The sequence below is a fragment of the Anomaloglossus baeobatrachus genome, chromosome 8 (assembly GCF_048569485.1).
Source record: "Anomaloglossus baeobatrachus isolate aAnoBae1 chromosome 8, aAnoBae1.hap1, whole genome shotgun sequence".
Taxonomy (NCBI): domain Eukaryota; kingdom Metazoa; phylum Chordata; class Amphibia; order Anura; family Aromobatidae; genus Anomaloglossus; species Anomaloglossus baeobatrachus.
In genome coordinates this window covers 96,819,065-96,840,215 of record NC_134360.1, presented here as the reverse complement: position 1 = coordinate 96,840,215, position 21,151 = coordinate 96,819,065, and the positions used below count along the sequence as shown (strand labels likewise).

General features: G+C 40.8%; 1 protein-coding gene across 5 annotated transcripts in view; it reads right to left on the bottom strand.

The window, feature by feature from the left end:
- Positions 1 to 21,151, bottom strand: part of ATF7IP (activating transcription factor 7 interacting protein) — an 88,244-nt gene that overhangs the window by 56,278 nt on the left and 10,815 nt on the right. The window contains exon 1 of one of the 5 annotated variants that reach the window (XM_075321906.1): positions 14,604 to 14,901. The exons of 2 other annotated variants lie outside the window; for them this stretch is intronic. The gene's annotated coding sequence lies outside the window, so the exon portion shown is untranslated. Of the gene's footprint in view, positions 1 to 6,305; positions 6,327 to 6,482; positions 6,538 to 14,603; positions 14,902 to 21,151 lie in introns of those variants that run through there. 2 more of the 5 variants (XM_075321907.1, XM_075321908.1) reach the window with 2 other exon arrangements.

The following is a 21,151-nucleotide window of genomic DNA, read 5'->3' as shown; positions in this document are numbered from 1 at the left end:
CCTCCCCATATTTGACTACAGGTACTGTGTTCTTTTCTTTGTAGGCCTCATTCCATTTTTTTTTTTTTTTTTTTTTACCAGAAAGCTCCATCTTGGTCTCATCTGTTCACAAGACGCTTTTCCAGAAGGATTTTGGTTTACGCACATTTTGGCAAACTGACGTCTAGCTTTTTTATATATCTGTCAGCAGTGGGGTTCTCCTGCCTCTGTATCGTTGGAACCTGTACTTCCTCACATATATTTCTGACATATTCTGGGAACCTAGTTTTGGATAGTTCTTTATCTCCCAGAAGTATAACAAAGATTAACTTTGACCTATGATATTTGGTAACCACCTAAAATTGTGCAATTATATCACGTCTCATATTATGTAACCAACTTAAAGGGTATAAAAAGCCCGAAAGAACAATTAATAAACAGTGTGTTAGATTGATTTTTAGCAAATTACAGACGTCTGTCTTAGTTTGTTGAAGCGTCACACTCAGAATTGGCCGATCCACCACAGCTACCTGAGAGGAAAGAGAGCCCGGCTCTAACAAGCGTTTCATTTCATTCAAATGTGGATGAGAAACTGCTGCACCTTGAGCCTGCAGGACACCTTGGAATTTGATTGAGACTACTTATCCACCTCCAGACTCTGTTGCAACCTTTCATCAATTTTTCTCTGTCGTCCACGTTCTGGGAGAATCGCAACAGTGCCATGGGTTGTAAACTTATATTGGGCACCATGGATAAAGGAACATCAAGATCTCTGGAGATGACTTGTAACCCTGAAACTGTTGATATTTTGGTTCCCAAGTCCTCACTTCTCTCTTTCTAGTCTTCATGCTTAGAGTGGCACAGACATAAGATTGTGTAAACTTCTCCCCTTTATATCTGGTTGCAGGTGTGATCTTGCCACAGGTGAGTTTGAACAAGCATCACATGCTTAAAACAAAAGTTGTTTACCAAATAATTTTGATAAAGTACTAACAATTTTGTCCATCCCATTTGTGAGGTTGTGGGTGAATTTATTTTTTTCTGTTTCAATACATAAAGGAAATAAATAAGTGCAAAACAAAGCATTTGTGATTGCAATAATTTTCTGCGAGAAAATACTTCCTTTTCTGGATAAAAAAATTGTTTAAAAGAACAGAGAGTCCTCAGTGGTTGATACCTTTTAATGGCTAACTGAAAAGATGGTAATAATTGCAAGCTTTCGAGACTACTCAGGTCTCTTCATCAGGCATGGTATAACACAAAATCTGAAGAGTCACGTATTTATACACAACAGGACTTAGAATAGTGCAGTAAAAAGAAAAAAAAAAAAAAAAAAAAAGAACAAGTTATATGAAACAGAACTATTAGCATTAGTTCTGTTTCATATAACTTGTTTTTTTTTTTTTTTTTTTTTTTTTTTTTTTTCTTTTTACTGCACTATTCTAAGTCCTGTTGTGTATAAATACGTGACTCTTCAGATTTTGTGTTATACCATGCCTGATGAAGAGACCTGAGTAGTCTCGAAAGCTTGCAATTATTACCATCTTTTCAGTTAGCCATTAAAAGGTATCAACCACTGAGGACTCTCTGTTCTTTTAAACAATTTTTTTATCTCTACTGGCTAACACGGTACAAAGATATATTATTCCTTTTCTGGAACAATTTCAAGGGTGCCAACATGTTTAGCCATGACTGTATACACACACAAATTTTACAAGTTAGTCCAAAAAGGAATATTTTTAAAGGTCTTCCATGGTCTAGAATTATTTGGCAAGATTATAAAACCAAAACAAAAAAAAAAAAAAAAAAAACAAATGCAGTAGCTACGATAGAACTTGTCCAATTATGTCATTTCAGGAATAAAAATTGCAACAAAGGACAATACTGATTGGAGACTAACAGAACATCTCTTAACAAGGGAACCTGTCAGCCAATTCATGCTGCCCGTGGATTGTGCAGCATGAATTACACAGTGGCTCAGTTACTCTAGCAGTCTATGTGCTGCTTAAACTCTGAGAAGTTTTAGAGTAAATGTACTGTGAAAGTCCAGCCAAGGGCTATGCCTCAGATGACTATCCCAAGGAAGCTGCCCAGCAGATTTTTGCTACTCCACTTCCCTAGACTGACAGGTTTCTCCTTATGCCTGTGTATATAGGAAAAGACCTGTCAGTCCAGGACTAGTCATTAGAAATAGAAAAGCTGGCTGGAGACTATGCAAGTTTTCACTGAAAAGCCTCAGTGTTCAGGTTTGTGCACATCACCGTATTTAAAGTCAAAGAGCGAACAGATGAACCATTGGATCACACTCAGACCAATGTTATTATGGAGCCCATGCACATAGTCCAAAAATAAATAAATTAAATCAGATTATCGATTTCTCTTGGCCATACAAGTCAACGAGTCTGTAGAAAACAATGAACTGCACTTGGATGACACCTGAGTGCAGTCAGATTTTCCTAAACAGAAAGAATGAGGATATTTTCTCCAGCTTCATCTTATCCAAGAAAGTCACATCACGGTACAAAATCACTCAGATCAGAGTTTAATCAAAGTGTGATTATCATAACCGACCCGATTCTCTTTGATGAGAGAATATACGCCAGTCTAACCCTGGCCTTAAAGTGAAAAATGTACACGGCTGCAATGACATAAATCCAATTCTTGCTGAAAAGTATTCGGTCAGCATAAAAGTAAATTTTTCCCTATTTAGGCCAGTCTAAATCTTCGATGTGGCAGCTGCAGCCACACAAATGCAAAATCTGCATAAATAGCAGCTTAAAACAATTTCATTGTTAAAGCCGAGTCCTATAGCTAAAACTGCAAATCAATGAAGATTTCTGTTCACATGATTTCAATAAAATGAGTTTGGGGACAGCATATTTATTCCCGAATCCCTCCTGAGAGATGGAGCATGTTGGATTTTACCTGCCTGCTCCTTGGCCTCAATCCCCTTTCTCCCAACAAACTGCAGGGGTCTAGCACAGTCGTTTCATTCCAACCACCAGAATGGGAAACAAAAAAACAAAACAAACACCACACAAACACAAACACAGCAACACCACATCCAATTGGCCAAGCATTACATTCAACTAAGCCAACATTGTTAGTCTTTAAATAAAAAGGAGTGTGAGAATGTATTACATAATGACTTTTCGTGAGCTAACTTTATAATTTACATTGTAAAGTTAAGTCCACAAGTGACAGACTTATTCCATCGCTAATTTCATTGCACGTTAGCATGTGTTACATACAGATAATGGCGTGGATTAGATCTTTAACTTTCAACAGAAAGAAAAAAAGGAGAGCACATATTCCACAAAGAGTAAAAAAAAATAGGAAAGCTATTCCAACTGCATAGGGAGGTGGATTGTTTTTTTTTTTATATAAATTCCCAACCAAGATATACTATACTGAAGTTCAGAAGCACTTACAATAAAGCTATTTGCAGTGTGCAAGTCCCCAAATTAAAGATAATTAGGATTACTGTATATGTGGCACAGACAGGAATATCCTGTGTCAATGACTTCTGGTTGGGCCCACATCTCTATACCCAGTTTGGGTCCCTTCACTACCACTTTGTCATATGGTCCTATCATCTCTACAAGGTCAGAGAAAAATCAGAAAAACACGTCCTTTGTAAGATTTGAATAACTCTGTATTAGGCTCAAGTGGCAATTTACGACCCTAAGGCTATGTGCGCACATTGCGTACTAGTCCTGCAGAAATTTCTGCAGCGATCTGAAGAGCACACGTGCGCTTCAAATCGCTGCAGAAAATGTCCGTAGAAAAAAAAAAAAAAAAAAGCCGATTCCATGCGCTCTGCCTGCAGCTCCTGCCGTAGACAGGGCAGGAGCTGCCGGGAAAGCGCACGGAAGAAGTGACATGTCACTACTTAGAACGCGCGCTTCGGGCAGCAGCCGAAGCGCTGCGCTCTAATAGGCCACGTGCGCACGGCTCCTGCACAATCTCCATAGATTATGTAGGGGACGCAGGACGCATGCAGTTACGCTGCGCTACAAAGCGCAGCGTAACTACATGTAATTCCGCTACGTGCGCACATGGCCTTATACAAACAGTGGGAGAAAGTTATGTTACTGGTTACATTATTTGTTTGTGGGTTCTTTAATGCCTTCGCGCTTCATCACCGACATAAGTCATGGAGAGATTCCGGGCGTTTGTAGCAGAGCTGTGCCTGCACAACACATGGCAGATGCCAGTTGGGCTGTGTTCCATAGCCGACATCTGCCTCTAAACAGCAGAAATGACCTGTTAACCCCTTAAATGCCGCTGTTAATCATTAACAGTGGAATCTAAGCGCCTAAACCTGGCCCTGGCATTTTTTCATATCAACATCAGCCCCCTGCAATAAGAACTGTCAGTGTCCCGATGAGCTACCATGGCGCCAGCTGAAGGCTCCATCGTTGCCATGTTAGTTAAGCCTGTGAAGTCCAATGATCACAAAATCAAGTCTCCTAGGAATACTGGAGAGTAAAATAGTAAAATATTATATATATACACAATAAATAAATCACCCACCTTTTCCCAAGTTGTTAAAATGTGAAGTGAGGAAAACAAACAAACAAAAACTATACATATTAAGTACCACAGCAATCATATTGACCTGGTCTCCAAAGACCATATGGTAAAATAAGTGGTACTCTAAACTAAAAACAGGCTCTCCTATGTCTATGTGAAAACAAGCGCTATTGTGCTTTTAAGAAGGGGGGGGGATCAAATCCAAAACCAAAAAGTTCTTTATCCTTATAGGATTAAAAGATCCCCATTCACATTAGATTAAGGTTAGTCAAACCAGCGAGAGGCACCTAAGCGAGGGATCGCCTAATATTCCCACTATCCACGAAGCTCTAATCCCCCCCTTTTTTTTTCTAAAGATGGAAAGAGAATGGATACCCAGCCATGGAAGAGGCCCATGTGGTTCTGATTACTCAGAACAGGCCTACCTTTCACCACATGATACCATTAAAAACTGAATTTTATGGAGTTTGTACAGATTTTGCCGAAGTACAGATATTTGGCCCATGGCATAAGCAACCGTATGTCACGCATGTGGCCACACACACACACATTTTAAAAGGCCAAAAAAAGCTTGAAAATGCCTTAACCAACACCTACTTCTGTTTCATTTGTAGATTTGTCATGTAACCAATGAACTTGGGTGTTCGCCAATGTAACAAGTAAAAATACTGGATTTGGACCGTGGATGCGTAGGAGGGGTTGTCTAATTTGGGGTGTACTTCTAGACTGCTTACAAGCATCTGAAATGATACCTGGGCCAGTAACAGGTCTTGCTGCTCATCAGCCAAGAAAACCTACACATTCCTGCACTTGCAGCTTTATTGTAAAGGTTTTCATAAATCCATTTAGGATTTCGTCACGCAAAAATGGAGAAGGGTCAAAGAATGGATTCCTACAGAATCGTTCTTCACAGCACAGTTGTGTAATGTCCAGCAATAAGTCAGTTTATGTTATGCATTTCCCTGTATTTTCGCTTACTAGCCACATTGCTCAGGTCTGTGGTATCATTGGAAATGTGAAAGCGGTTTCTCCTGTCCTGGAAAACTAGTGTGAAGGTGTGTCACATTGTAACCCTACACCAAAACCTTTACATACATGCTCACGATGTATTTGGCTCATGGCGTTATGGCATTTGCTTCCTAAGGCTGGGTTCACACATAGCGACGTCGCTGTTACGTCACCATTTTCTGTGACGTAGCAGCGACCTTGTAAGTCGCTGTTATGATCGCTGCTGCGTCGCTGTGTTTGACAGCTAAGCAGCGATCATAACGACGCTACATGTGCAGAGAGCCGCGCACACTGCTTAGCGCTGGCTCCCTGCTCTCCTAGCTACAGTACACATTGGGTTAATTACCGGATGTGTACTGCAGCTACATGTGCCGGAGCCGGCACTGGCAGCGTGAGAGCGGTGGAGGCTGGTAATGAAGGTAAATATCGGGTAACCACCTTTGTTACCCGATGTTTACCCTGGTTACAGCTTACCGCAGCTGCCAGACGCCGGCTCCTGCTCCCTGCTCGCTTCATTTCGTCGCTCTCTCGCTGTCACACACAGCGATCTGTGCGTCACAGCGGGAGAGCAACAATAAAAAAAACGAACCAGGGCTGTGTGTAACGAGCAGCGATCTCACAGCAGGGGCCAGATCGCTGCTCAGTGTCACACACACAGCGAGATCGCTAATGAGGTCACCAAAACCGTGACTCAGAAGCGATCTTGCTGTGTGTGAAGCACCCCTTAGACACAAACATTTATCTGCTTCCACCAGCTACAGATTGTGTACACGTTTGTGTACCTTGAAGCAATTCTCCAATAAGGCCTTCTAATGTGCTACGACAGGAGCCTGATCTAGTCCATAAACATTTCGGTCCCCTAATGGAGAAAAAAAATAAAGAAATAAAAACAGCAGAAAAGGATTAAAAAGGTTTCAAAAGTATAGAATACCAAAAAACAAAAAGCAGCATACCCATACCGGAAAGGGAGCCCCCTGCAGCCATGGTGCCGTCTAAGATCAGCTCTCCCGGCAAATAACTGCACCAGCCCTGTCTGATGTCAGCTGAATCAGAGCACGATTTGCATAGGAGCCACCATTGGGTGTTCTGCTTCACATTATGCAAACCAATCAGGACACACGCAGACAGCTGACTGCACAGAGAGGGAGGGGATGGACGAGTCTGCCTAGTAACAGCCGGGAGATGCAGGATGAGGAAATGGAAGCAGAACAGGGCAGAACTTGGGGAAATTAGAGAACATTTGCCACACATTTTACATGGTTTACCATCATTTAACCATTCACAGATGCAAAGCGAATCAAAATTAGAATTATTGCTTATGTCAGTAAAGAGTCAGAGGAAAATGCCTTTAAGTTAATGTTGCACTTGATTCAATCTGCTTATAGCACCGACACATTAGAACAAGTACTGGGGGGCTATAGGTGCACAGACCCCCACGGATCACTAGGACAAGCCTGCAGCATACCCATTCACAAACTGCAGCATCATAGTGCTGATAAAAGGGAGCATCTGCTGCAAAGATCCCACTGTAATAAGCTGGAAAGTGATGGCACTGTGCTGAATAACTGCAGAAGGCCGAGACCGGCATGGTCAGATGGAAACTGAGCAGCAGGCATGCCACTGGTCTCCGGATCTCTGCTCATCGGACACAGCAATAGTCCTTACACAGGATATAACCCCTTTACGACCTAGGACGTATGTATACGTCCTAGGTCCCCTGCATCCCTTTAATGTGAGCCCGCATTATTCCCCGCACATGCCTGATGATCAGATCAGCAGACATGTGTAGCCAACAGGCACAGGTGGATCTCCCCATGGAGTTTTACAGCACAATCTAACCCGCTCCAGTAAGGACCGCACGATTCCCTGCCACCATCGGCGGCCCCACTACACAACCAGTGGGTTGATATTACAGCGCAGGGTCAGATGACGACCACTCGCTGTCACGACTCGCTTCTTGTGAATGTTGGCAGAGTGCCAGCAATCACGGGAGAACACAATTTCTGCTGATCAGAGCGATGCTGAACCCTCTCTCTGATCAGAAGCGATTGGGTAGTGCAGGAATAACGTCCCCTAAGGGGACTAGTAAAATCTAACAAAAACGACAAATGTTTGTCTATGATGGCCGCTGTGGTCACTGCGAAAATTGCTTTTTTTTACAAAGATTGTAGTGTTATATGAAAAGAAATTTCCAGAAAACCCCACAAAACTCCGGCTAAAACGGAATGTGTTGTCAGACAATCACCTGCTATTTAAAAGATTCTCAGTCATTTAAGAAGTAACAGTCATAGTCCAGGGGTGCTGCCGGTCTGTTTCCTCCCCACGAACAGTTGCCCAATTCCACAATTAAACACCCTACGCGCCTCAGACAGTTCGCCAGCATCCACGTTGCACAGATTTTTCCAGTTCTGATGATTTTAGAAATACTAGAGGATAAAAGCACAAATGTAAGTGGGTGTAGGAATTCTGCACATTTATCTGAACTTTTTTAATCCTTAAGCCAATTGTATGGAAGATTCGATTAATCTTAGTAATCAGAGGTTAAATGTGGTAACCATTTTTTTTGGTTTAAACTTCAGATAAATGGAGCCCATGACTAGGGATGAGCGAACATGAACGGTAAAGTTTTCACAGAAGTTCGTGGCGGAGTTCGAATAATGAATAAAGTTTGTTGAAAGTCCACAGCGCAGCCAATCAAGAAGCTTTCAGCATGGGATAAATGCCTGGATGCTGCTGGAAACAAATAAACTGACATGGGTTCCCCCCTATTTATAACTAGTGGAGGTAAAGCAGACAGCTGATCTTATCGCCTGAAAAGGTTACACTCATGAGAAAATTCTGGGTCTGCCGCTGACCGCGTGGGAACCTATGGAGCCTCATTCTGAGAAGACTACATACGATTCTATGGACGACGAGACATTACACAGGAACTTTGAGGATTTATTTTTTTTTAAAATTAATAAATTGGTGAATGATTTGTTTGTAGGGCAATTTTCCTACTCCTCCGCCCATTTTGCTTCCTTAAAGCCGCCCCCTAGCCCTTACTACGCCCATTTTACAGCTCCAAAGTTCGAGTCTCCATTGAATTATGTGGGATTCGGGGGTCATGTTCGGGTACCGAATCAAACGTTTAACTGAAGTTTGGCAGAACCCGAACATCCAGGGATCCACGCATACCTACCCAAAACCTAATGGGGTCTTAATGAAGAGATTTGGCAACAGTCTAAGCCTATGGGGCTTTGCGCTTGGTTTATTGAAGTTAACAATTTTAATCGCCAGAACTCTTGTTCTTCCAAAAGACAGTTTCACATGTCTGACACCAACTATAATAAAGTAGCATGAACACTATCTAGAGAAAAGTATAGGCACACACCTCAATCATTGAATTCATGATTTGCATTTAGTCCCATTGCCACACCTTAAATCCAGCCTATAGCTATGCAGTCTGTCTTTAGAAATATTTGAGAATGAAGGATTTCTTCTAAAGAGTTCAGTGAATTTTAGCATGGTATAAACTTCCTCTGGGATCAATATTAGAACAATAACTTGTGCACCAGGTCTTTATGGCCGAGCAGCTGCATACAAGCCTTACATCACCAAGCACAGATGCCAAGTGTCAGACGCCGCCATTGGACTCTGCAGGCGTAAAAATGTGTTCTGGAGAGTGATGGATCACGCCTCTTCTGACATCTAATGGACGAGTCTGGGTTTAAACAATAAAAGGGTAACATTGCCTGCTTGCATTGTGCCAAATATAATACTATTAATACCTATGGATTTAAAATGGCAAAGTTATAGAAAATGGTCCAGTAGGGGTAATGTGGTAGCATCCCAATACTTCTGTCCATATAGTAGCTGTGCGGCAGACAGCAATCTGAAGTGTATTAAGTCCAGCCAGAATGCAAGCAGAACATCACACAATGCAACTTGATAGATTCCAGCGCGCGTTATACAAGCGGTTCTGCAATTGCATCTTAAATATGAATAAAATCTAAATAATCCAGGGAGAAAAAAAAAATATGCAAAACCTTCATATAGTTACTTTGATGTAGTAATAAACACATTATGGTTCTCAAATCTGTGGCAATGGAGAAAAAAAAATGCAATTTATCAACGGCCATAACTTTCTGCAAGAGTAAATAGTTTCTTAGCAGCTTGCGGAAAACATGCCACCAATCTCATGTCCAGGGCACACATTATGTAAATTATAGAATAGAATATAGAGTAGGACCCCCCTATTGAGATTTGCCGTGACGTTGGCAGGGGTGGCTCAAAGAATTGATCAATTATTTGCTAAAAATCTCATTTACATTACAGTACAGTTGGAATAAATCTGTGAATTTGCACTTTTTATATGATGCATGCCATTTTCAGATCGTGCTGGCTCCCCTCTCTCTCTGTTTGGTTGTAGTTATGCTACAAATGTCTGGTGGCTGGTCACCACCATGCTATGCACGCCTGATCTTGGTTTGCAATATATTCCTCCTGTTGGTAGCTGTACACATTCAGTTGCCTCACCCTTTCCACAGGCATTGCTAGTTAAGCACCATACTTGGATCTGGTCCGCCTTTATCAATGGTTGCTCTCTGGTACTGGGAGGGTCAGTTCTGATATAGTCCTGGTATGTATAGAGCTTGCTCCACATGCTGGGACCTGGGCTGGCCTCTATCCACAATTGCCTCTTTTGCAACATAGAAGCGGTTATATATACAGGTTACAGGTATGTGTGCTCCATTATGGTTCTGCTTTTAACTTTATCTAGGAGGCTGCATGGCACATGAAATATAGAATATAGAGTAGGACCCCCCTATTGAGATTTGCCGTGACGTTGGCAGGGGTGGCTCAAAGAATTGATCAATTATTTGCTAAAAATCTCATTTACATTACAGTACAGTTGGAATAAATCTGTGAATTTGCACTTTTTATATGATGCATGCCATTTTCAGATCGTGCTGGCTCCCCTCTCTCTCTGGATTTAAAATGGCAAAGTTATAGAAAATGGTCCAGTAGGGGTAATGTGGTAGCATCCCAATACTTCTGTCCATATAGTAGCTGTGCGGCAGACAGCAATCTGAAGTGTATTAAGTCCAGCCAGAATGCAAGCAGAACATCACACAATGCAACTTGATAGATTCCAGCGCGTTATACAAGCGGTTCTGCAATTGCATCTTAAATATGAATAAAATCTAAATAATCCAGGGAGAAAGAAAAAAAAAAAAAAAATATGCAAAACCTTCATATAGTTACTTTGATGTAGTAATAAACACATTATGGTTCTCAAATCTGTGGCAATGGAGAAAAAAAATGCAATTTATCAACGGCCATAACTTTCTGCAAGAGTAAATAGTTTCTTAGCAGCTTGCGGAAAACATGCCACCAATCTCATGTCCAGGGCACACATTATGTAAATTGCCCAGAACGTATCCACATCAATGGTACAGCTCAGCAAAATAGAATCGGCCTACATGAGAAATAAAAAACATGGCTGAAAAAGCAAAAGATTTGATGCGGTCAGGGACCTTTTGCTCCAATGTAACAGATTTACATGCTCAGCAGAGCCAGGCATGCCATGTTAAGGGGTGACCAACATCCAAAAATGGTTATTTAAATAAGTATTTTGTGTTTTGCGTGGGTGGGGCAAGAGGTTTTATTTTCATATTAATCTGTAAAATAGAAGTCACTGCCCATTTTTTTAGACTAACCTCCTACATTAGGAAACAACACATGTACATAGCCACGATTATCAGACACCATCTTTTGAATTGAAGAATCTAACAAGCCTGTGCATTATATTATATTATTATATATTTATTATATTATATACACACACACACACACACACACACACACACACACACACACACACACACACACACACACACACACACACACACACACACACACCACATTAAAATACTCACACTGAACTTTGCATAGGCTTGTTAGATACAATTAATTTTTTTATTTTTAAAATTATTATTTTAATATATGCAACAAAAACCTGATTTAAAACAAATCCTGAGAATCCTAGTCCAGTGTGGAAACGTATTGTGGAAATAAAAATGGTTGACTTAATTTTGGTTCTAAGGTTCTTTTTCATTACAGCAGTGCAGCCTAAAATTGTGATATTGTCCAAATTGATCAACTATTCTGGAGATCACCCCCCAGTCATGTGGCAGCAGTAGCTGATCTATTCAGGCGTGCATAGGTGTGCCTGCCAACAACCTGTTCAGGTGAGCATTTTACTTTTAATTTCCTTACACCCAGAAGGGTATTTGCGCTTTTGTTTCCTTACAGTTTTTCCTGCAATCAGTTTTCACATGTAGCTGAGCTCAGAAAGCTAACCCCACCCACATCACAGCTTTCAGTGTACATGGTCTATTGACAGGGAGCTGCTTATCAGTGCTGGGGGCCTGGCTGGACACAGGCTGTATGATGGAGCTAGACAGTGACCACTGAAATCAATGTTTTAGCCCCTCTCTCTTGCTGCCTTCAGATTACATGGCAAAAGCCAGCAAACAGATTCAATTTAAAACGTAAGGCAAGGTGCGCATGCTGAGTATTTACACATTTGTTTGCAGTGGTTTTTGCATGCACTTTTCATGCATTTGGGGGTGGAAAAACCCTGAAAGAACTGACATACTGCAGTTTATTATTTTCTGCACCAAACCTACAAAAGGTAAAAAAAAGCAACGTGTGCACAACACTTCAGAATTCGGATATGCCAGCAAAGTCTAAGGATAGGTATGTAAAAACTGCACCCAAAAACAAAAAAAGAAAAAACCCACTGTGAGCACATATCCTTACTGCCATTTTAATGTTCTCAGAAATCAATTGAACACATGAAAATAAACTTTAAAATATGTCTTATCAGAAATATATCCTTATTCATGTTCCTGGATTGAACTTCACAATCAATAAAAATCTGCCTTAAGGCAAGACACTTTCATTTCTGAGACAGTATATGGTAGGAGCTTATTATAAGATTCTATGGAGAGGGGAGGAGCTAGAGGCATAGATGAAGATACAGATTACATTCAGTGAGTTCACCTTAAACGACAGGCACACTTTAGGCCATGTGTCCACGGGAGAATATAGCTGCGGATTTTTCTGCATCAAAATCCGCAGCTTTCCCGCAAAATCCGCACCTTTTCAAAGGTGCGGATTTGCCGCGGATTTACACCGGAATTGCTGCGGATTTTGGTGCGGATTTTTTATATTTTTTTTTCCCAATTTTAAAGCCAAAATCCGGATGAAAATCCGCAACAATAATTGACATGTTGCAGATTTTTCCGGATCAAAATCCACACGAAATCCGCTGCAGAAAAATCCTCAGCGTGGGCACAGCATTTCCAAATTGCCATAGAAATGGCTGGGAAGTGCCTGAGCTGCAGATTTTCGGGAAATCCGCGGCAAAATCCGCGCATTTTCCGCAGCGTGGGCACATAGCCTTAGGGGAAGGACAGAGTAGATGGTTTATTGATTGCACCATAGCACTTTACATCTGTAATCCTACAGATACTGGCTTATGAGGCTCCACTTGTATAATCAAATATTATAAAGATGGCACATTTTACTTTTTGGGTAACCCCTATATCACTAAAGATGCTCTTTTTTTGTTACTGTATTGTAAATTGGGTTACTCTGATGTCGGATATTGTTTATACACACTCTAAATTGTAAAGTGCTGCAAAACATATTGGCATTATAAAAACAAAAACATTTTTATGGCTAGCAAATACCTACACCTGACTGTTCTACTGGCTGCCAACGTCCTTATCGGCTTCATTTTTATGCCCAATTCATCTAGGACTTTCCCAAAGGAGATCAGAAATCCAAAATCTAATGTCTATGGTAAGTTCAGGCATTATATGAGCCTTCAGGATCAATAAGCACAGATAGTAAATACCATTAGTACAATACCATCCTTCTGGGGTTTTTTTTTTTTTTTTTTTTTTTAAGACAGGGAATGATCACCTGCCCCATGAAGTCGGAATCTCAGAAAGGTTAATCAAATGCAACCCTTGAAGGTTGTAAATAAAATCACTGAGTAGCCAGTGTCCCCATGATGCCCTCAGCAACTAAAATATTGGACAGTGAGGTATAGTAACTAATACAGACATCTGTTACAAAAAGTGGCTTAGGGATTAAGAGAAATGAAATTTACTATCAACACCACCCCTTTTACTGCCATGCCATCACTTTAAATTAAAGTATATCTATCTATCATACCTAAATAAGATTATGCTCCAAAAATCAAAGTGAGCAAGCAAAGGAGAATAAAACAAAAAACAAAATGTAGAATCGAAAAAAAAAAAAAAAAAATATATATATATATATATATATATATATATATATATATATATATATATATATATATATATATATATATATATATATATATATATATATATATATATATATTAGAGCAATGAGGAAAAAAAAGATAGTTATCAGTTTAAGATAAACCTAGATTTCTATACCCAGAAAAAAAAAAAAAAAGGAACAATACATAACATAAACACTAGAGTGTGCTACAACAGCAACAGATAATAAGTACAGAACCATTAAGAGTAAACAAATAGAAAGTTATTGCCACGATTGCTGAAAATATTACAGACACTATACGTAAATCACTACATTAGAAAAACGTAGCCTTAAACCGGTTATTTGGGTAAAAGGCAGCAATAGCTCTATACCATAAGAGTCTTACATCTTTAATATGAAGAGATAGAAAACTGTTTGCATGATTAAACAAGATATAAAACCACCAGATGCCAAAATTAATCTTCGTATAACAAGTACATACATACTGTAACGTTCTATATAATGTGTGCCGGTGTACATATTTAGATATACTCATCCACAGTGACACCAGTCCCCTGTGGGTGGCGCTTTAGCAGAATTACTCCTCATGCAAAAAGGTTTGCCACTCCCACAAATACATTAATCACCTTCAGTCTCAGTCTGGACATCAACCTTGCAGCTTTAAGAAAATGTGTCATTAGTTTTAGCAGCTTCATCATTAAGATGTGCACTTCCAGAATTTCACAATAAAAGACCAAAATAAAGTGACTTACCTGGAAAAACAATGCCCGCGAAGCAATCTTCACTTTTTGGACACCGCCAGTTGCTAAGCCACATGTACTTTTACATACACTACACGTTAACTTGCAAAAAATATATATATGTATCAAATACATATCAAGAAACAAATACAGTCATGTTATATTTAACATAAATAAAAAGACTGATCCACATTGCCATGTAAGAATCCTCTACACAGAGTGCAAAAGCAAAAGCAAAAATAAAAAAAAAAGCATAGCAGAGAAAAGGCTGTAGAAGAGGGACACTGATCGTGTAGTTACTATGGTCTGGACTCTTTGTACTGCTTTTCTGTGCTTGCCAACTAAGAGTACTGCAGCAAATGTGTGCAGCGAGGCCCCTCCTACACCACACACAGCAGCACCAGCAGACTCAACTAATCTCTCACAGAGAAAGACACACAGGACATGATCCAGGCAGGAGGAAGCACTGCTCCTCACACTGGCCAATAAAAGCTCCATCACAGACCTGACAAACCTCAGGCAAATTAGAGAGCAACTCCTCAAATTCTACAAATCCTAGGTTTTAGGAAATGCTGATTTTCTGAGGACTGTGGAAGATTAGGTAAATATGGAATAGTACTGCTGCACCTGGAAAGAAAACGCAAGCATTTATATTAGCAAATCCTGATGTGACAGTACACTAAAAAGGAGTAACAACAAAAAAAGCTTAAACAAATATACATTCCAAGAGGTTTTTCCTTTAAAAAAAAGCTTAAACTAAAACAACTTAGAAACACTTAGCCATATCAATTTCTGCTGGATGACATTCAATTCCACTACCCAAACACCTCCCCAGAGATCTGTATCAGTGGTCCTGAAGTGTAAGGCTAGATGCACACGCTGTGTTTTTTGGTGCAGTTTTGTTGTCAGAACTTTCTCACTTTTGACTTCCCAGCAAAGTCTATGAGAAGTCAGATTTGCTGTGCGCACGTTGCAGTTTATCAGCAGTTTGGGGGTTTTTTGTGGGTTTTTTCTTTTACAATTTTGTGACAAAAATAAAGAAGCATGTTCATTCTTCATGGGTTTTTGTCAACTTTTGTCACAAAGTGAAATCAATGAGGGGATGAAAAATGCATGGTTGCAAATGGTTTGCATTTTGCATACGTTTTACCAGTGGTTTTGGCAACAAAAACTCAGCTCACAAACTTCGTTCCAGAATGACAAAATCAATGCTGGAGTGATTTTGGGTGGTCAGTGTCTCTCTCTCCAAGCGCTTCATACTCACTAATCACCAACGCAGCTGTCACACTGCTCCTGCAGCCTCTCATTCTTCTTCCCTACCCACTCATTACCCTCATTACATATTCACTGCACCCGCTCATTAGGCTCATACATATTCACCGCTTCTCCAGTCTGGGATTGGTTGCAGTCAGCTGTCACTCAGCAGGGGGGGCGTCTGTCTGCAACCAATCACAGCCACTGGTAGACGGGTCTATCACACAGTACAATAAGAAAAAAAAAAAAAAAAAAAATTGTGCGGTTGTCAAATTTTGATACTCCGCCAAGATACAGCCTCACAGCTGAGGGCTGGTGTTCTCAGGCTTGGGAGACCCACGTTATTGGGAGCCCCCAGCCTAAAAATATCAGCCAGCACCACCTGGAATTGCCACATCCATTGTATGCAACAGTCCCGGGACTTCACCAGGCTTATCCCGATTGCTGTGGTGCTGTGGCAATCGGGGTAATAAGGATTTAACAGCAGCCCATAGCTAAGTCCTAAATTAGTCATGGCAGACGTCTAGGGGACACCCCTCATTACTAATCTGTAAGGGAAAGTAAATAAAACACAAACACCCAAAAAGTCCTTTATTTGAGATGAAAGACAAAAAAGCCTCCTCTTTCACCACATTATTAACCCCCCCAAACTGCCCTCCAGGTCTGACTTAATCCACACTAGGTCCCACAACGCTTCCAGCACTGCTATATCTGATGCTTACAGAAAACGCCATAGCACAAGACTGTCCGCTGTGAGCTCCACGCAGCAACTGAAGTGAGTGGCGCTATCAGCGCTGACGTCACTCATGTTAGCCGCAGCTACAGGTGTAGCTATTCTTCTATCAAGATATTCTGTGATTTCTTTTTATCTATTCTATGTTGGGTTTTTTCTATCCATCTATTATAGCTATCAATTATCCTATCCTAACCTTTTGTTTCTCCTTTAAAATGCGCATTAACAAAAATGCACAAAAAAAAAAAAAAAAAAAAGCTTTTATTTATTTATTTTTTTTTTAACATTTCCAGGTTCTCTGTGGCAAGGTACAGTTTTGCTTGCAGTTTGTGTGCAGAAAAAAACTGCAGCGTGCACATATAGCCTAACAGGACAGGTGTTAGCGTGTCAGAAAAGAAAAAACAAATGTGATAAACTGGCCTGAGAAATGGAATTCCCCCTTCATCAAACTGCAGAAGACATCTCTAGGTTTTAGATTTACTGGTGATTTCTAATGGATTTTAGAGAGATATTTATTGGACTTGAAAGAAAATGGAGCTGATTCAGTGAAAGTTTTAAACAATACAAAGTTAGTCTTTTCACGATACTTCAAACAAAATTTAACACAGCAGCTTCTTAGATAAATTCTGGGCCTCCTTAGAGATTGTTTGAACTTCACACCTCAGAGGATGTAAGGCCGCCATACATATTAGATGAGTTATTGGCCAAATCATGGCTTAACTGGTAGCCATTTTGGCCAGCTCTCCTATACACAATAGCAGCTGTCCTGTGTTCTTTATGTGAGAGCTGCCTCCAGACACGTCAGGCAGCAGATTATATCTAGGAAAACAAAAGGATCACCAGTCTAGAATTGGACATGCAATATCCTTAACTTCTCCAACAACCAATTGTCCTGGGCCACCATACAGAGTGGAGTGTCAGGGGGAACCAGTCAATGTTGGTGGTTTGACCAACAGTCTAATGCACATGGGACAACAGAAAGGATGGGGAGATTCTTTGTGACCCAGATAATGGACCCTTGTGGTTACAACCAGTTTTGTCTGAAAATGGAATATCACAGCTCTCCTGCTACTCTTAAGGCTGCTTTACATGCTTCAATTAATTGTGCGATCGCATTTGCGATCTCACCTGCCCCCATAGTTTGTGCAGCAATTGTTGCCCGTGTCGCACAATGCTGTAACCCCGTCACACGTACTTACCTTCCAAACAACCTCGCTGTGGGCGGCGAACATACACTTCCTGAAGGGGGAGGGCCGTTCGGCGTTACAGCGACGTCACACAGCGGCCAGCCAATAGAAGCAGAGGGGCGGAGATGAGCGGGACAAACATCCCGCCCACCTCCTTCCTTCCGCATTGCCGGCGGGACGAAGGTAAGCTGCAGTTAATCGGTTCCCAGGGTGTCACACGGAGCGATGTGTGCTGCCTCGGGAACAATGAACAACAGGATGTTCGATTTTTGGAAAATGAGCGACGTGTCAGCGATGAACGAGAAGGTGAGTATTTCAGCTCGTTGATAGTTGCACATGCTACGATATCACTAAGGATGCCGGATGTGCGTCACTTACGACGTGACCCCGCCGACATCTCGTTAGATATATCATAGCGTGTAAAGCCCGCTTTAGTCCTTAGAAGGGGTTGTGGGCTATGCTGAAGAGAGCTCCCCTGGTCACAGACTACAGAACCACCAGCAGCTGGTAGATGAACACAGCAAAGATAACAGGATTGGGCCAAAAACTGGATGTGGAGCATAAAATGGGACTGTGAACAGAAAACAGGATGATGTAACAGGGCCATAGCTACAAGACGAGCTGGACCGTGGTTAAAGGACAGAAGAGTAGTCCGTGTCTGATCAGAACCAGGACTAGTACCAGGCATAGTATGAAACCTAGCCAAAACAAATGAGGAAGCAGGTTCCGCTGTAGTTACATAAGTAACAGAAATCTTCAGCAGCATCCAAAGAACAGCGGGAGGATGGAACACTATGAAGAGTTGTGTGGTAGATGACACTCAGGCACTGGGAACAACTCCACCAAGAACCATGCAGCTAGAGGCAGGGTCCACAAAAACAGAGGGTGGACAGAAACATTAGGTACTGTTTTCTGGAGTACAGACCGATATGAGCTCATCAAGGTCTGCTGTACCAAAATAGCTATATAGCAACAGAACCAGGAAGAATTAACCATTAAATTGCTATTATAGAAAGGCATAAGGGTGGGAACAAGAAAGAATAGGTGACGGAATGATCAGAGCAAGGAGCAAATGACATATACAAGTTCATTCATTGGAGACTTATAACACTATATAAACCTAAAGTGGTCAGTGTACATACATATACAATGAAAGCAGTATTAAAAAAAAAAATAAATAAAAAAAAAATAGTATGCAGCCTTTCATGAATTAAAAACAAAAAAAAAAAAAAACATTACTAAAAATTCCCTAACCCTTATATGCTTTGTACATAAAGTGCTTACATATTTGCATTTTTCGTGTTTTGCACCCCAAAACTGAATTTCACGGTTTTTTGGGGGGTTTTTTTGAGGATTTCCATCAGTTCACGTAAATATGCCTACAACTGTGACCATTTGGTTTTCTTTTTACTGTGAAGCAAACAACTGAAAACTTCAGTGTTCATAACTATTCAACCCCTAAAGGTAGTACCTAAAAGTAGTACAGCCTATTGCGGCAATTACAGATGCAAGTCACTTTGGAAAAGTCTGAGGTTTCTACATCTTGCCACTGGGATTTTTACCCATTGCTCAAGGCAAAACTCTTTCAGCTCCTTCAAGTTAAATGGTTTCCTCTGTTCAACACAATCTTCATGTCGGACCACAAATTGGCAATTGGATTAAGGTCTGGGCCTTGACTAGGGACACTCCAATACATTTCAATGTTTCCCCTTACACCTAATTGTTGCTTTACCAGTATGTTTTGGGTCATTGTCTAGTTGGAAAGTGAACCTCTGTCCCAGTCTCAAATCACTGATAAACAGGTTTTGATAAAGAATATCCCTGTTTTTCACACTATCCATCTTCCCCTAGACTCAGATCAATGTCCCTGCTGCCAAAACATGTCCCCACAGCACGATGCTGCCACCACGTTTCACTGTGGGGATGGTGCTCTTTGGATGATGAGCCGTGTTGGTTTGGCACCAGTTTTCCTTGGTGGAGGCCAGATCTATTAAGTGTATGGCCTTTTGTGGTCGTATGGACAGATACTCCCCTATCTGCTTGGGAATGCTGCAGCTCCTTTAGGGTATGTGCGCACGTTGCTTTTTACCTGCTTTTTACCTGTTTTGCTGCTTTTTCTTCTGCGCTGTTTAATGCCAAAATGGATGTGTTCTTCTATTCAAGCAAAGTCTATGGGAATTTGGGTTTCTTGTTCACACTATGTTGTTCAAAATGCTGCCTTTTTGTGGCAGAACTTTGGTCAAAAACTCAGCTTTTCAAAGAAGCAACATGTCAATTGTTTTTGCCATTTGGGTTTTGCACTGCAAAGCTGAGTTTTTGACCAAAGTTCTGCCACAAAAAGGCAGCATTTTGAACAACATAGTGTGAACAAGAAACCCAAATTCCCATAGACTTTGCTTGAATAGAAGAACACATCCATTTTGGCATTAAACAGCGCAGAAGAAAAAGCAGCAAAAAAGCAGGTAAAAAGCAACGTGCGCACATACCCTTAAGGTTACCTTTGGTCTCTGTGCTGCCTCTCTGATGAATGCACTTCTTGCTAAGACTTTTGGTGTACAGCCCTCTCTTGGCAGGTTTGTTGTGGTATGAGCTACTCCCCATTAATAGATAATGAATTGGACACTGTTCCGGCAGATCATCAAAGATTGTGATATCTTTTTAGCACCCAACGCTGACTTGTACTTCAACAACTTTGTTCTTAATGGTATTGTTTGGTTAGTGTTGCCTCTTGCTTAATGGTGTTGCAGTCTCTATGGCCTTTCACAAAAGGGTTCTATATACTGACATACCACAGGACATTTAGCTTACACACAGGAGGACTTAATTTCACAAAGCATGTGACTTGTGAAGGTAATTAATTGCACCAGAATTTATGTTTTAGAAGAGTGAATACATAGGCACATGGCAAATTTTTTTTTAATTTATTTTATCCCATAAATTGACTTTTTCCCTTCCACAATTTAGACTATTAGTGCTGATACAGCACACAGAAATCGCACACAGAAATTGGATTACAAAATATTTAAAGAGGGTGAATACTTTTGCAAAGCACTGTTTATTATATATGTAGTTTACTCCTTGTTCTGATCAGGCCACCTCCCATTGTCTCTTACTCCCACCCCTGTGAATTTTTAATGTTTTTTGTAATAAAGGCAATCTTGATATGTTATCGCCATCTTATCCTGCACTATTTCTGTACTGTGTTTCTGTAGCGGACAGGATGTTCAGAGGAGGTTTTTCTTTGGCAGTTTAACTATTGCTTTGCTGAAGAATCCAAGTGTGGTAGCGTGTAACAGTCAGAACCCAAGAGTAAGCTAGGAAGAAACGCAAGCTTCTATAGGTCACAGATTAAATGGCACCCCCCAGTGATGTAAGGGGCACATGGT